We start from the raw sequence: 7,039 nt of genomic DNA, 5'->3' as shown, positions 1-7,039 counted from the left end.
GCTCATCACATTTACTATTCAGGATTATTGGACCACAAGCGACCTTTCAGGTTCTTAAGACTTGGATTATGAAGGGCTTTATACACTAAGCCTAATGACTTGAATTACAGCCTTAGCATCCTGACAATCAGAAAGGGACTACAAGCATTTTACTTTCTTCTATCCACAAAACAGCTTGGGCCAGATTTTGAACCCATTTCAAGGTTATGTCAAGCTGGTGCCCATCAGAATGATCCAGTTGAGTTGCAAAAAAGGCAGGATGACCTAGGTAAAGGTCATGTCTGAGAGAAATGGCAGGATTTTCTAGATAAGCCAGCTGAGACATCTGTCTGTTTTCCTCTGAGACAATTATTTTATCATTTCCACATATTAAAAAATCACTCTAAAAAGCTGCAGCACGTTTTAATCCATGGGGCTGTGGCACCAGTGTGTGGTATTTTGTCGTTTTCAAATCTCAGTGACAAAAAGTTTTATGGGATCGATAATTACCCTCCCGTAACTGGTTGAACTGGAAATACCTTTCAGTCCTAAAAAAATAAAAATAATTACAAGCATCAGCAACTTCTGTGGCACGTGTGCTGTTGTTGCCAGTTTCAGTCAGCACACAGTTCCACATTACAGTGGAATTGGTTTTCTGTATAAACATGAGTTTTAGCCAGTTTCTGTCTAAAACATGAGTTTTCTGTTCCCCATTACCTGCACTCAGGTGCCCTTTTCCAGGACCAGTGAGGAGCCCACCCAGCACCCTCTGGAGTGTTCCTCCAGACAATCCAAACCACCAGTGCCTTCAGCTGTAGAGCAAGTCAAAAGTTTGACCATTAAAGCAACTTTATGAGTGAGACAGGACCCACAGCAATGATGCAAATAAAGGCTGATTGATCCATTCTGCTGGCTGCAATCCCGTCCCATTAGCAAGGAGGGGACACTGTCACAAGCAGAGCAGAAATTGAGGACGAGCTGTCTGCAGAAAGACAGCACTGGTCACATTCCCCTCACTCTCTTGGAGCAGTAACCACCTGCAGTGTGGGGAACAGCACAAACCCAGGCTCACCTGCCACCCTTTCAGCTTCTGCTGGGACCCCTCAAAACAAAAGCCAAACAAAAATGAACTGAGATGCTCTGTCTGCTCTGTGTTAGCAGGGTGATTCAACAACAGTCACTGTTTTCTCATTAAACAATGTCAAAGATGTACCCTGAGCTCTCTGCGGTCACTTTTTTCCCCTCCCTTTGTCCAAAGACAGCTGCAATAATAAAAAAAGGATTTAGAAAACAACGGGGGAACCCCTGGTTTTTTTTAGTGAGCCAATGAATATTTTCTAGGACTGAACCAATCTCTGGAAATAATTGTCAAGTTTGCTGTAGTTTTCCTGCTCCATTCTGTGCTCTGTAGCTGGCAGACCTGGCTGCTCAAGAGAAAAGTAACACAGCAAAGTGCAGAGAGCTGTTTCATGCCATATTGCTGCACAGGTGGTAATTTCTGAGTGAGTTTTATCAGACCTAGAAACCAGACGGCAATACCTGGCCTATTTTTAACTTATGCATTTCCTAACTTTGATGAGCTGTCTTCCTCCTCATCTTCTTTGCTAATTCAGCCAGCTGAACTTTTCCATCTATCAGTTAAATTAAGTTGTAATCTACTCAGGAGCTTGGACAGGAAGACAAGAAAGATGCTGGTGCAATATTCATAATGCAACCATCTGCCCACTGCAGAATGTCCATCACTGAGATTAAACACCATGTTAAAAGCACTGGAAATTCAGATTATATAAAGTGTTTTCTTCTTTTTGATCATAAAATATCTGACAGTGGTCTGGGTTCTGAGGTGTGTGTCCTCTACAAGGAATTAATCATTTCTAAGAGCAGCATCTCCCTGCCACTGTTCCTTCACCATGTCCACCCTTCCCACTGCTCAGGGGCTCATGAAGAACCCTGTAATTTGGCCAGTGAGTGTTTGTTTCCATGAAGGGACAGCCTAGAGAGTGACCATGATCCATGATCCTGCCTGGAACCTGCACCCAGGAGCCAGAGGAGGAACACACAGAGGCCGGATGCTGGAAAGCACCAACACGTGTCACTGCCCAAACAAGAGGCAGAGCCTCCCCGCCTTACCAGGGCACTGAAACCCTTCTGTTTGCAGGTTCCTTTTCACTCATCTCAGGCACTTCTGCAAGTGCTTAAATAACTTCTACCACCTCTCTCAATTTCCACAAGACACTCAGGCTGGGATGAGGTTCACACATCTCTTCCAAACAAAAGCATGTCCAGATGCAAAGTCTGCATTAATTTGGTGGGAGATGGCCCCAGGGAACAGCTGAGGGAATGGAAATCCAGAGCCATCCTGAAGGAATGTGGGGGAAATTTTAAGGATAGTTCCATTCTTATAACTACAATATTAAGATCTTTCAATCCTCAATGCTCCCTGCTACCCTAGCTGAAGTGCCAAGCCCCTGAAGGCACATTTTCACACCAAGACAGAAAGTGGAAGCACAGTTAGGTGCACAGGGGTGGTGTGGATACAGCTGGGGACCTAAAAGGGAAGTGTGAGGACCATCTGCTGACAAATGCTCCTGCTTACAGCAGGCACTGAAAGCTGCCAAGAATCTTTGGTAAGGGTTACAAGTAACAGCTGTACTGACCTGAGAGGGATCACAGCCAAGGAGAGCATGGTACAGGCAGAGCTGAGCAGTCAAACTGGAAATCAGTGTTGCCTTTGACAGTCCTGCAGGCTGTACTGAACAGGAGATTGTGGCTTGGACACAGACTGCAGGGTCATCACAGACAGAGCCTCCGGGGATGCAAAGGAAAACCTGAGCATTACCACCACTTCAGGTTCATTCTGCAACTGAGACCAAAGCAGGCACTTCCTTCATGGGCTGGGAGGGTTCTGCAGGCAGGTGAGGCTGATGGCACTGCTGAGGTGAGTTTGAAGAACGTCCACAGTAACTTCCACAGCTGCTCCATTATCCATTTCCTGCAAGAACCCAGAAGTGGTTCATGGACTGCAGCCCTCCAGAGGGTTCTGAGGCTGCTCTGGACACATAAATCCTCTGTATTTATATTGTAGTAACATCATCACCACAAAACAGGACCCAAAGTCCTTCCTGGCACTGAAGGAAGTGCCACCAGTGCAGTAACTGTGCTGAGGCTGCTGCTGAGCATGCTTAGACACTGGAATTTCACCCAGATTTTTCCTGTTTAATGCCAGCAGGCTTGTACACAGGGTCCTGCTTGCAATCAGCCCTGGTATTTTCAGCTGGCTTGGCCCTAAGCACTAACCACAAGACTTCAGAGAAGCTCCATCTTTATTCTTTCCAGCATATCACAGAGCCCCATTAAACAGGGACAAAAGATTTCCTTATGTAATCGGGATGCTATTTGTTATTTTTAACCTTCTGGCAGCCAGGGTTTGTGCCAGGTGGCGTTCTGCCTTAACCAGGGAACTTCAGGAGGTTACATTCCTCACTGTCATCCCTGCCCTCTGGCACAGTTGATGCCCATACATGGTTTGCTGGCTGCCTGTCCCTGTGCCTATCTGTGAGCATTTATTTGTGACAGCTCACAGAAATACCAGTCCTGTTCAACAAGGTAAATCAGGATGCTGATCAGTCCTTTCCAGGATCCTGCAACAGCCTCTGCTTCTAATAAAGGGTCCTGTGAAATCCATGTGAAACCCATAAAGTCTGTTTACACGTATCTATGCTACCAGAGAAACACCATCGCCATAGCTGAAATTTTCAATTTCTCAAGATAGTGCTAAAACAGTTTGTTTAGCCCAATTAAGCCCATGGAAAGCAGACAAATAAAATGGTGGCAACTCCCAGCAGCTCAGGAGCGAGAGCAGGCAGCAAGGAGGGCACTAAGCCATGGGCTGAGCATCCTGAGCAGCTGGGACCCCGGTGCTGCATGGGCTCATGTCACTGCTCGCCTGGCAAATTCCAACAGCAGCATCCCTGGGCCAGATTTGGGCAATTTCATGGAGCTTAAGCAAGCCTGGTTGGTACAAAGGATGCTGCCAAAACCTGTACCTGCAGACCAATACAGGGAAACACAGTGCCAAACATCCTTTGGGTCCAAAGGAGCTCCACAGCAGATGATGATTTTCACAGTGCCATGGCTGGTATGGCTATTTGTAAGCAAGTAAGAGTGACAGATTCTGTGTCCCATGGCTCACAATTTTATTAAATACACATGGGACCTTGAGGAGAATAGATGTAAGTTGTCACAGCTGTGATATTTCAATTAGCAGAAAATATTCATTAAAAAATCTGAATAACTAAAGTTAATAGGGAATGTAACTCCACCTTCCTATGAACAGAAGGGTATCTGGCAATTTTAACTATGTGCTCACATAATTTAGAGGTTTTTGCTTGTTTGCTTCTAACACAATCCCCCTTCATTCAGTCTCCAGGCTGGAGGCACAGAGAGGTAGAATTTTAATTCTTCTGGCCATTTATATACATGTGGCATTTCTTGACCTTCAAGGATTTGATTTTGAAACCTATTTAACTTTTTGACGTAGGTGTTTTTGTGGGTTTTGTTGGGGAATGCCAAAAATTTTCTGCATGTAAGGAAAAAAATCAGTAAGAGTAACTGTATGAGTGTTCTTCTGTTTGTACCCAGAGGGCCCTCCCTCTGTGTCTGCAACACCAGTTTCTTAGTAGCACAAGCTTCTTATTCAGCTTTGTTTTGACAAAGAAAGATAAACCACTGTTTTGCTTTGCCCTTCCCCCACCATTTAATAATTAGTTTTATTTAGTTTGCTATTCCATACTCCTTGAAGGGGAAAAAACTGCTTATTTTAAAATAATAATTATTTAAAACCGCTTTAAGTTGTTGACTATGTAGGTTCTTATGAAGAATTTAAAATAGAACATAATTATAAATCACTGTGAAAATGAGCTCGTCCTGCACAGGCAAGGACATTTAATTGTGTCCTTGTATGACTGGAATCACTGTAAACAACTAATATTCCTATTTGCAGGGACAGAAATAACAAGCTCATTCAGCTGTACAGAAAGGAAGACATAAAAGGAAACCAAAGGCTAAACCAGAATAAGCCACTGGAAAGTTTTATGTCAACAAAACTGGATTTAAATTAAGTAACATCAATTCAGTATTTTGACTGTAAATGAATCAGAACATTAAAACATGTTTTAAAGGGAACATTTGTGATGAAACATCTATGACTAGTTCCTTCACCAAAGGAAAATGAAAGTTCCTGCTTATTTCTGTGCAGGATCAAAGCCCAACTGCAAAGTTACTTCTCTGGCTTTGGGACTGCTTTGTAGACCTTACTTTTTGAAAATGAGAAGAGCAGCAGAGCTGCAAGGAAAACACTAAATAAATAACTTACCAATTGCACACAAAGGAAAACACAACCCTGATGACATAATTAAGAAGTTCCATCCTACCATTTATGCATGAAGGAGTAAAATTTAAATTACACAGACAATTTCCAGTCTTATGTTTTCTAATTTTCTGAGTGCTTGATTTTGCAACTTAAATCTATTTTATGATTGTTGTTTTTGACATTGGTTTGCAGAAATGTGAGTAGATTTTAATGTTTTTTACTTTGCCTTACTCAATGGCAAAATTTAGAAAAACCCACAAAACAAAACCAAAACCCCCAAGCTCAAACCAAAGATATGCATTTCTAAGCTATTTGAAATAATGGGAGATGAGTCAATAATCACCTTGCTTTAAAATGAAGAGAAACACAGCAATTCTCCAGTGACAGGAAATAAGGAAATAAACTACACATTCAACAAGTCCAAGATGCCCTTTCCAAATACAAACACGATTCATTTACACAGTAATTTTTACAATGGTGATGATAAAATTGTGGGCAGACAGTGGAGAACCAAATAGATACACAACCCATAGCAAGGATCAGCCAAATTAAAGGGAAATTCTTCCACTGTCAAATTTTGAGTAATTAGTACCTCCATTAGAGGCACAGTTCCAGCTTTAAGCAATTCTAAGTAATTAGTGTTCCTTTATTTTGCCTGGAAGCCCTGACTTCAGCATTCTCTTAGGACATGCATTCTGCTAGCCAGAGCCACACAATGCAGATTAACTCAACGAGAAGGCGATTAGTGCAGGCAGATGAAGATGTCATTTGTCATTCTGTACACACTGCTACTTCCAGCCTGGGATGCAATTTTTATTAACACAGCAGACTGATTCAAACAGAGGCAAAGACAAGATTTTGTCCTATCTGTGCCCATGTGATTGCCTAAGATACAAGCAATGCTGAGATTTGAAAACTGTACATGACAAAAAGGGAATAAAGTGCCAGATGACATCTTCTCACACAGCTCCAACCAGCTCCAAGAATTCAGTAACTGACTGCACACTTAATAATTTAAGATAAATCATTTAAAATGCACGATGGAGGAGATTTTTCTAGACTTACTCATCACATAATGTAAATCCAAGGATGAAAATGCCAGGCTGAGCAGGAAGCAGAGGCTGGTGTGGTGGATAGCACATGGACAAGGCAAGATTTGCTTGCCAGAGCCACTACAGCATTGGCAGTTTGTGGGATAAGCTCTCTGGGTCCTCACAATCTTGTCTTTTAAACAGGTCTAGCAATACAGATCTCCCAAAAATGAGTGTTCTTGCATTTCCTGGCTGTTGTGAGGATGACTTGCTTGCCAAAACAAACGGCTGAAGATTCTTGAAGAAAAGGTGCAAAGTAAAAAAATGAAATGTAATTAAAGTGTCCTTTTCTATTTGCACTAGTATTAGACAACTCTTAGAATATTTCACATTGAGCTCTGATATGCAAGACACAGCACCACCAAGCAGCAGTTTGACAAATCTTTTACCCAATTTCAAGACCCCTCTGACTATTGGACAGTACCTACAGCAAAAGGCACGTGGCAGGAAGCACCATGCTTTGCTTTCTCTGCCAAACACAACCACAGCAATAATTACCTTCAACTGTAGCTTCTGAATGTTCCATAACTGCAAGAAGCAGAGCCCCAGGACCATGACCTTCTCCCAGCAACCAGTGGGACTGAAGGGAAAGCTGGAA

This window comes from Agelaius phoeniceus, chromosome 16, assembly GCF_051311805.1.
Source record: "Agelaius phoeniceus isolate bAgePho1 chromosome 16, bAgePho1.hap1, whole genome shotgun sequence".
NCBI lineage: Eukaryota > Metazoa > Chordata > Aves > Passeriformes > Icteridae > Agelaius > Agelaius phoeniceus.
The sequence above is the reverse complement of the archived record's forward strand: the minus strand, read 5'-3'. Positions refer to the sequence as shown.